Below are 10,946 nucleotides of genomic sequence, written 5' to 3'. Positions count from 1 at the left end.
GCAACTCTTTCAATTAACATACAGCATATAATCAAGAATGAACCCACGGCTAAGCAAACCAGACTAAAACAACTGAAATAAAATACTGCTGGAGACAGGTTTAAATATAGACTGACTCAAAAGCACGTGAAGAGCAGTTCTACTGCTGGGGCAAACTGTCTCTCAGCAATATTAAATGCCATAGGGAATGTGTCAGAATAGTTTGCTATAACAAATAAACACACGTGCACATGCCCCCCAGCCTACTGAAATTTTTCTGTAATTAATGGTAAATTCTTATGTACAACCTAGGTGTTCCCAAGGCTTTCCGAGCAGTAGCGGAACTGTAGCGCACGCTACATCAAAACAAGTATCAAAATAATGATCTTAAATTTATGTCACACCTTCGAAAGAGCTCAGTTCGTAGCACTTTTGCTTGTGTGGCATCGGACCAGATTGTCAAGCCCCATTTTCACAGGGTGCTGCAGGGTACTGTAACTTAAGTGATTCATGCATGCAGCTGTTGGAACTGCTTGTTGGGTTGTGAAAAAGCTCAGGGTGCCAAGTGCTGATCTAAGAGAAGTCAGATCTCCATCAGCCGTCTTGGCTCTGAGCAGTTACTGAACAACAGATGGTAGCATGAGTTAAGCAAACTAAGAAAATATTCGGAGTGGAGGAATAAAGTTAAAAGCCTCGCAAGAACTGAATTCTCGAGAAAATATGGAGAACAACTGTTGAGGTTTGAAGGAGTTTTCATGTCCAAGTGATGTATGCCACTAAACACTAAAGGGTGGTCTCGCTTCTGACTGTTTCTGAAGCAGTTGTGACTATGAAAAGTTTTCATTTAACTTGGGCAGAAGGCACTACCTATGAAATTAATATTGCAGACATTTCAGCTAGAGCTCAGAGCATGCTAACTCTTGCACGTTAAGCCATACGTGCACCGTAAAACACAACCAAAGACAGCATCTGGCACTAAGGAAAAAATGAAAGAACCCCAAATCACATCATTTTGCAGTAGATGACAAGCACCAGCAGCAAGAAAGGGACAGCACTGTGAGCTTCGACAATCTCTTCAGCAGAGCAGGGACAGCACTAAACTTCCACAAATGGAAAACTTATTAGCATTAAGGGGAACAGAAGTGCACGAGCCCATCAGTAGCATTGGCATGGAAGAGACAAAGTCAGTACACAATGTAAGAAAAAAAGATGATGGCAATGGTCACAAGCACATGGATAATATGAAAGTGCATGGAGTAAACAGAGTGGAAGACTTGTACCAGCGAAGAAGTAAAGTCCCTCTAACCTGGTTTACAATCACTTCTCGTTCTTGGTCTAAGACAGCACACTCCAATTTTGGATAGGTGAGTATCAGGACTTACAGATGCTTGTGTTGAACAGCGCTGATAGGAACTCCCATGAATGAAGCAGTTTTCTACAGAACTTCTTTATTCCACACGATGGCCGAGTAAGAAAGCTCTTGCATTTATGTGAAAATCTGACCCATCTAAATATGAATATGAGGAAAAACTTATTTACTTTGAGGGCGACAAAGCACTGGCACAGGCTGCCCAGGGGGGTTGTGGAGTCTCCTTCTCTGGAAATATTCAAAGCCCACCTGGACGAAGTCCTATGCAACCTGCTCTGGGTGAACCTGGCCTCGCAGGAGGGTTGGACTGGATGATCTCCCGAGGTCCCTTCCAACCCTTGCCACTCTGTGATTCTGTAAAATACACAGGCGTCTTAAGCCAGCTCTGTAAGTAGCAATGCCTGTGACTACAGCCAACTGAGACCACATTCTCTCATTTCCAGAGAAGTAAGGATTTCCAGAAGGACGTGGAGCTAAACCACTCAGCAGAATATGAACTATGAAGGAAGTATTTGAGCTGGCTTGCTTAACATATTTGTGAAGAGACAGTGAAAATTTGCTCAATGACTCTATATTTTCAGGCTTACTATACTTTAATTCCTTATACTGTTCATCCAAAATTACTACAGTCCCAGGTTTCTAAGCTTGTTTTTAATGCGTTTAAAAAATATTTTAAAATCTAGTTTAGGGTGGTAAATAATCTTGCTACCATGGAAAGAGAAATCAGAACAATCAGATTACTCATTTAGCGAGGTATTACTCAGTGCAAGAAAGCGTGGGAGAATCAAGCTCCTAAAATGAAACTCGCTGGGACTGAGACAAATAAAAGTGCATTAATTTTTGTATCATCTAAGATACTTGGTTGAAAATTTAATTATTTCTTTAGGCTCAGGAATCTATATTCTGCAAAGCGCTGCACTCTCCAGGACAGCCCACCAAAACACTTGAGGATATGAGTAAGTTTCATCATATCAGTAGTTCTAGCAGAGTAAACAGGATGTAAGAGTGGACATACCCAGACCACATATCCTTTTACCAGTTCCTCATTTCTGACAGCTAGCAGTAATCGATGCTTCGGAGAGCAGAGGAAGAATGCAGCAGGTCCAAGAGTGCTCAAGAGTTTCAGCAGTACTATAAGTTCCCAAGTGCATTCAAAAGCACCATACACAAATACACAGCGTTTGAATCACAAGAAAAATCATGAAGTACTTGTGCTTCTGATAGACCCTGAAGGCCACAGACATGCCCTACCTGCGACCTGAAGCAACCAGGCCTCCGGTCTGTGAGGCCGTCTCTCTGCGCTGTAGGGCCTTCAGGACAATTGAAGCCCCCATGCGCAGCAGTAACACCCCTGGACCAAACGCACGAGGACCCAGGCTGCCTCTGCTCTTGCTCACATGACCCAACGTGGCTCACCTTCACCGTGGCAAGGACAGGCTGTGACTTGGGTGCAACGTCCCCCCCAGGTCCTTCTCCACAAAGCTGTTTCCTTGTCAGTCAGCACCCAGCCTGGGCTGCGGATGGTCCCCACTCCATCCCCAGGGGAGAACGTTGCACTTACCCTCACCAAATCCAGGAGGCCCCGGCCAGCCTGCTCCTGCAGCATGCTGAGGCTCCTGTGCGCCCCCCCTCAGGCACTGTCCCCTGCCTCCAACCCAGCATCGCCCAGGGCTGGCTAAGGGTCTGCTCTGTCCCATCGACCAGGTCATTGGCAAAGACATCCAACGGCATCAGCTCCATGACAGCCCCTGAGGACTGGCATCAGTTCCAGTAACAACCTCCTACTGGTGATGAGCTGCTGGTTGGGTTTGCCCTGCCCGTTCTACCTGACAGTCCAGCAAAGCATCTACCCCACCTTATGGTTTGCCTGTCCAAACCGTACCCCTCCAATACAGCTTCTACAACAGCACCATGTTGAAAGCCTTGCTAACGCCAAGGTGAATGACATCAGTTTCTTTCATCTGGTGATGCTCAGACATAATTTGCCCTTGATAAATCCATGTTCACTGTTCTCAATTATGTTCTTGCCCTTCACGTGCCTGGATGTAGTGCTGGGCCCAGCTTTTGCAAGGACTCACACTGTAATCTTCCCGCAGACTGAGGTCAGACCAACCAGCCCACAATTCCTCAAGTTGTTCTCTTCAAAGAATGGCCTAACCCTCACCTTTTCTCAGTCATCAGGACCATGCCCCATTTGCCACTGCCACCCAGAGGTGATGGAAAGCAGCCTTCTAGTGATGTCAGGCTGCTCACTCAGCACCCTCCGGGCCACTGCAGAATCCAGCTTTACAGTCTGACTATTGGCATAGCGATCGCCCTACTCTTTCACAGCTTCATGAGAAGCAGCTTGTACACGGTATCTTAATTTAACGCAACAAAATGGGGAATGTGACATTTGTTTTTTAAGAGGAGAGTGATAACATACGTATTACTTGGCATATAAGTATCCCAAAACAATGTTATTTATACCTTAAAATTCAAAGAAAAAAATAATGTGACCAATTTATGTTTATGCATAATTTACATTTTGCTTTTGTCATTGCAGACAGCAAAACGGTCCATTTTGAATGTCAGGCTACGTTCTATGAATGGTACAAAGTATTTTTGGATTAAAAAAATCCATTCTGGAAGCATTTGGTTTGGACCTACAGATTTATGAGGGGGATATTTTAAAACACACACCCGCCCCCCAAACTAGCAGTCCAGTTGTAACAGTATCAGCCAAGTTGTGAGGACTTGAGAAAAAAAAAAAAAAGAAAAAAAAAAACCAAACCAAAAAAACCTGGGTAACAATCTAAGCAAAACTAACATAGTGATGCCACCCTGTGGCCATAACATGAAACTTCCGCTGAAAAGGCAGGATGCACGGTTATGTTTTATCTCGATCAGATTAAAGGGGGCCTCCGCACAAGGAGCCGCTGGCAGTTTTCAGAACTTCAGTACAAGTTTAAGAGCATAGAACAGATCAAGGCAGTACCCGGTAAAACTATGCTGATTTTGACACTGCTGCGCAGGTTATCAAGTGAACACCTGGCCCCGCTACCTACAACTGTATTTGTCAGGGAAAGAAACAGAAAAACAGCTGTATTTTACAGAGCAAGTGACAACAGAACAAATGAGAAGGGGATCATGATTTCAACTATTACGTTTGAGTAAAACAATGTAAGAAAATACAATTGAGTAAATCCTAAAATTTAAAGTAAATCCTACAACCACAAAATGTTTAAGCAATACCCTCTACAAGAAATAAGAAATACATGTATCATTATATATACATATCGATATACAATATATAATTAGGTTTTAATGGAAATCACAACCATGAGAACTAAAAACTTGTAACAGAAGTGTAAGCTATAATCATGTGATTCCAGCTGAAGCTTTTCCTTAAGGAAAAAACAAAGTCAAAAATAAAATACACAGAACTAGCAAATATCATTAAAACTTGTATTACAACTGTAGCAGTTCAAAATGCAATCTACTATAAAAAGTATATTTTAATTTCTTTAGAAATAAAGTATCTGTACAAAAGAAAAAAGATAGATGTATTTAACTGATTCATTAAAATATTGTAAAATATACAGTGTTTGATCACTTCTGCTCTATTGCAATTTTATTAACGTAATAGAGTAAGTAAGATTTAGAATCATTTTCTTCAATTTTCTATCCACGAGCGGTGTTGGTCTTTGAATTACATAGCTCCTATTTATCTTTTAAAGTAGCCTCTTGGCTACTTCTAATAGGTTAACCAATTTGCTTCGATATGAACAAAACACAACGTTCAAAGCTCTGCTACCTTCCCCTGTGAGATTCAGTAATGAAAAACCCTGAAGAGTGGAAGAAACAGCCCAAAGAAACTCAGCAGCAGGGTGCATGTGGTCTTTCTTAGCCTTATCTGTCCTCATGCAAAAGCCTGCTGAAGAAAGCCGCTCGCTTGGAAGAGCCTCCCCACCAACCCTCTCATTTCACATTCGCAAAGCCGCAATACCCAACGTTACATGACAAAGTTGGGCTACAGGATCTTTGTGCTGCCCGCTGGTAGAGTGCTTCTGTTAGATGGTTTGAGGTCTTCCTCCCGCTGCTTGGACAACCCAACACATTTCTACAATGGCTTGGGATCTAAGCTTAGTCTGACAATGGATGGTAAAACACTGCACAGAACAGAGGACAAGCTTGACATACACAGAATAAACTGTGGAGATAGTATAGAGCATAGCAGTCTCTCTGGAGGTTCCCCAAGCACTGAGGACTTCATGCCTAGGTAGACAGCACTATTGGAATCTAGATGGAAGGTAAAGGCAGCACAAATGGCAGGTGATGCAACTATTAGCTATGATGAAACAATACCACAACTAACCAAAAATTACAAAGGAGCAGTTTATCCAAGTTTGTACACATACAGCATAGGTGGGAGTTTAGTATTGGTTAAGTTTTACTGTGATTCAATCAGTCTGATCTTGTCAAAACACAAAACCAGCACACAACTACCAGTAGGGTCCTGCACGGTGAAAGAGAAAAGTGCGTAGTATTGGCATAGTGCTGGCATTTGCTCTTCCCTAAGCAATTCACCTAGAAGCTAATTGTGCGTTTTCAAAAGAATCAGACTTAACAAACCTGGGGACAAAGATATCGTTTCCATTTCTACTTCTTGGTCGCGCCTCTTCAGAAAAGATGCAGAAGATTTAAACCATTTGCAGACTGCTGCCACTTCTTAGCTGATGGTAGCAAATATAGCACAGAAGCGAAGCATAAATGTCTTACCCATATTCATAAAGAAAGAAGGACATAGTCTTTTGCTTACACCTAAAATATTTGGGTTTTGTGACCTGTCCTGAGATAAAAAAAAGCTGCATCTAGTTATCACCTGCCCAGAAAGAATAAAAATGAATAATTAATTTTAAAAAAGGACTATGAATTGGCTACAAGTCAGGGTCCAAATAGGTAGGATGCTAAAACAAAAGGAGGGGAAGAGGCTTAGGCGCTGGCTGTATTAAACAAAAGAGGTACCAATCACACAATGACACTGGTTAGATTTGTGTCCCGAGCTAAGATTTTTTTGGGGGCGGGGGGGGATGTCCAGATCATCTGTGTAATGGCTCACTTTTCTCTTGGAAAGCCAACAGGCTTCTGACCTCATCTATAAACCATGCAGGAATTACTCACTGCATACACAGGACTCAGGTTGTCTGTGCAACCACCAAATCTGATCTCTCCACCAAGAGCACAACACTACTATGAGGGACGCATGTAACGCATAAATGCTATTGAAGGAGACTCACGCGTATTTATCTTTTTACTGAAATTCTTCATAAAATCGTGTGGTTTTGTTCCAATGCAGATTGTAGATACTGCAGACTACTGAAGTCATTCACCACCTTAGATTGCCCCTAAAGGAATATCTGGTATCTCTGAAACCATACATTGCTAGTATTTACTCACGTATTAGGCTTAAAGGAAATTGCTTTATCCTGATCAGATCAGTTGACTTCCTTTTAGACATAAAACTGCGCTCTTTGAGACTTACTTCACCAGTAATGAAGTCAGGCCTCAGAAGTTGTTTCTCATCCATCTGTAAAATCATTACTGTAGGATATTTTCACCGATCAATATGCTGGCTCCTCAGAGGATCTCCTTCCCTCTCAACACGAGGCAAAGTTTGATTTTTGACACTTTGCACTGAATAGGAGGGGAAGAACATATGATAACAACAAAGCACATTACAAAAAAACAATTTCCTGCTCAATTAATAAACCAGACATTTGTCTGACTCTCCTATGCAGTCCTAGGAGTACCCAATGTACAGCTCCATGACCAGTGGCAACAGACAAGGCCACGTGAGTAGGAGTTAGTTAGACAAAGAGAAAAATCTTTGGACCTCTCACCCAAAGATTCTTCCCTTCCCATATGTGCTCTCTGTAGGCAGTATAAAGATTTAAAAACAGTCCCCAGACCTACTGCCCCTTGTTCATCTAAGAACTGCAGGACTAGAACAGGAATTTTCCTCAGTAACAAGATTTGAATCTTTTGGGAGATACAAGCATAGAAACAAATGAGCTGGCAACCACTAAAAAAAAAATAAATAATAAAATTCTTACATGTATGATGTACCACCCCGATGCAAGAGTTGACCATTGTTCTGTGCTCCTCCTGCCCAGCTCCTCCCAGCCTCATTCTCTTCCAGCCCTCCTGCCTTTTTCTTCTCCCACCTCTTCACTTTGCACCAGGTATCTGTCCTAATGAACAACCAACTTTCAAGGGACAGGCTAGAGGATAAAAAGTAAGAACTTTAAGCTCTGAAATCCATGTCATTGTTTACAGAGGAGAGCTTTCTATGAAATACAGCAGTAACTAAATGAGCCAAAAAAACCCGTATCTATCGACTACTTTGAAACATAAATCATTTGTAAACAACATGTCTCATCTCTCTGGGAGCCTAGAAGCAAAACAGTATTTTCAGTCTCTCACCCTCGGGAGAGAATGAGAAAAAGCAGATACATACTTAAAGGTTTCAGTTTGAAAAACATGCTTGACTGAAAAACATTTTTGTTCACTGCTATGAGCTTCAAATGAGGCAAAGCCAATTTTTAAAATTCTTTCCTAAAACTAAAATTTAAATGCAGTAACCCACAGATTCTTCCCATTCATAAAATTCAACTTTGTGTTTTAAGATGATTACCACAGGAACATTTTTACCTGCCCTATGATGCCTTACAGCTGGGAACTGCACCAGAGATCTGCCATCATCCTGACTTAATCTATTAAAAGATAATTCTGTGGAATTACTGCACAGGCTGACTAATGCTATTACTACTAGTTCATCTGACTGACATAGACTTTTGTTTGTTTGTTTTGGGGGTGGGGACAAGATATCTTTTACAGTTGCTCAAATGAAGACTGGAGTAAGACCTAGTAAACTCTCCCATTTTAACTGGCTACAAAGCATGCAGAATGGGGAAACAAATGAGAAGCATCAGCCAGACTATGCTAGCACACAGACAGTCCACCTAGTAGTGAAACGACCTCCCTCTCAGACACCCTAAAGGGCACAAATGCTTTTAAAGTGTCTCTGCATAGCTATACAAGGTATTACCCTGGGGCTTGAAAGAATGACATCCTGCACCTCATTGGGGCTGCTCTATCCAAAGCCATGCTGCATGCAGCTATGAAAGAGGAGCACTATTCAGCTATCACCCCACCCTTTCCTAAAGCATTTACTGCTCTGTTTGGTTAGTTGCAGTATTCTAAAATGGAAAACACACCTGGTATGCTTTCAACAGCATGTCAAATAAAGGTGCCCCCATAAGAGAAGTAAGCCTCTCAACTTGCACTTGCATGGGTTTTTCAATTTCCTCAAACAGAAATGGCTAAAAGGGAGGGGAAAAGGTAAAATGTTATTCCACATGAAACATACTAACCACACTCGAGAAGACTGAAAAGCCTGAATGGCAGACTTTGCTTTGAGAATTCAGGGCAAATAGTTTGGGAAACAGAGCATTAGCTATGAGTGCCACGAGAATTTCTTTTTTCTCTCAAATCTCTTCCTTTTTTCCCACAGTCTGAAATCAGCCACTTAAGTCATCATTTTAGTGAAGCAAAGACCACTATAGTTTTGTCTTATGTAAGGCTGGTTTGCAAGATGAAACGTCTCATGTTTTTATTCTTAAAAACATAGCAAAAATACTAAAGAAAATTACTTTGAGGGAGTTTCTAGTAGTACTTAACAATAGCCTCAATCCTACCGCACAAACAATACTACGCAAACTGGTTTCTGCAGCGATATGAAAGGAAAATGAGGAATGAACAAGTTTATGGAGATGTACACTTGAGTGCTGACCATTTTTCACACCACTTCACGAGCTATTTTTAAGTGGGTATTCAGGTCAATACGAGGTTTACAGCATAGATGATCAACTTATACAAACAAGCCACTTCCAAGAAAGGCCTTACAAGGACAGTACAGGAAAATGAGTCTTTGACACTTGTAGTTAAGTGAGAAAAGCTTTTTTGCTCCACACCTGGTGTACCATTGTTCTATCAAAGTTACCACAGAAAGAACAATAAAAACCATTCACGCTGTCAGTATACATAAGATGTTTGTGACAATGTAAAAAAATTTAACCAGAAATCAGCAAATTCTCTATTTGGAAAAGCTGTCAGGCCTGGCTGGTATTTCTAGTTATGTCACGAAGAAAATGTTGTGTGCCCAGAATAGATTTACACTCACCTGAAAGAACAACTGATTTCTATTCTGATCCCACAAAAGTGTGTCCTAACACGAGCAACAGGTGGAGAAACACTGAATGAACACTCTGAATTCTATACCACATAAGGAACACTGGGTAAGAGCACAAAGTGGCCCTTTCCAGACAGGCATATCACAACTAGGGAAAAGGAGAAAGTTGACTCGAAATCTAGAAATCCTCAAAATATAAGTTTATTTAGCTACAATATTATAAAGTACAATATAAAGATATAAAACATAGAAATTCCATAATTAATTCACATGCTAAAAGGATTAATTGACTAGGCATAAGGAGGAGACTTAATGAAATTTACGTACGTCTTAGCCGTAAGGGCTATTTCATCAAGTTTCAGACTTGAAATATTGAACAACCATTGCAGAGAACTTGCTCTCCCACATCACCATAACTAGGGAAGAAAAAAAAAGAAAATCAAAAGAAACAGAGTCAGTGTGTCTACTGTTTCTGAAGCATAACAAAGAATGCCATCCTATTCCTTTGTCAGCTGTAACCATGGGACTCCCACACAGCATGCTCAGCATTTCTTTATATCATAGAACCGTCAACAATGATGGCAAAAACTTAAGGTTACTCCTTGGGAGTGTATTCATTCATCCCTGGCCAGCATACTACACTGCTGGCAGGAAAGCAAGATGGCTTTTTTGCCTCCTAGAACGTTTAAGTTAGAAGCTAAACCAGATTTGCACTAAGACTGACTAGACTACTTCACATAGGCTTTTTATTCTCCATATTTCAGAGTTTTACTGCCACTGAAGCACCAAGAGAAGAGTTCCAAGTCCATCATGTGGATGAGCTAGGTATCTTGTTGGGTCTTCATATGCTACAGCCAATTTTCAGGGCATATCTAATTAGAATAAGCTTAAAAATTCAAAAGGCACTTACTCAATAGTGGAGCACAAAGAACAGGTAACTGCATTACAGCAGCTGCAGAGCCTGCTGCAGCTCTGGCAGACGAACTGGTCGCACTGCGTACATGCTTCCTTGACGTCTGCAGTTCTTACACACGATGAACAGGCTTTGGAAACTCCCACGGGTGGTACCGCTAGAAAGAAGATGCAGTTAAGAAGAGACGTACTTTACAGCAAAACAGAGAAAGCACCTGGAAGTACCAAGAACTGTAGTGTGGTATCTCCACTCAGCCTCGCAGCTACAGGTGGCAGCAACTAACAGAACGAAACTTGCCGGCACCAGCACAGGGCCCACCGCTGGTAACTGCGTTGGTTCTTTTTCTGCTCAGTGGCAAGACCACGAAGAGATTCTCAAGCAGCCGCACATACAACAGTTTCTAAATCCGCCACTGACGCCCAAATCCACACTTCCTTAAAAAAAAAAACTAC

General features: G+C 41.6%; 1 long non-coding RNA gene across 1 annotated transcript; it reads right to left on the bottom strand.

Moving 5' to 3' along the window:
- Positions 1–1,675: 1,675 nt before the first annotated feature.
- LOC118452216 lies at positions 1,676–9,996 on the bottom strand. Its single transcript, XR_004841910.1, has 4 exons — positions 9,909–9,996; positions 8,608–8,712; positions 7,444–7,611; positions 1,676–7,024 (listed from the first exon to the last, which is right to left on the bottom strand). It is a non-coding gene; the product is annotated as an uncharacterized LOC118452216 (long non-coding RNA).
- Between the last annotated feature and the right edge of the window lie 950 nt (positions 9,997–10,946).

Source organism: Egretta garzetta, unplaced genomic scaffold (genome assembly GCF_000687185.1).
Source record: "Egretta garzetta isolate BGI_Z169 unplaced genomic scaffold, ASM68718v1 scaffold185, whole genome shotgun sequence".
NCBI classification, from domain to species: Eukaryota; Metazoa; Chordata; class Aves; order Pelecaniformes; family Ardeidae; genus Egretta; species Egretta garzetta.
This window is presented reverse-complemented; position numbering and strand designations above follow the sequence as displayed.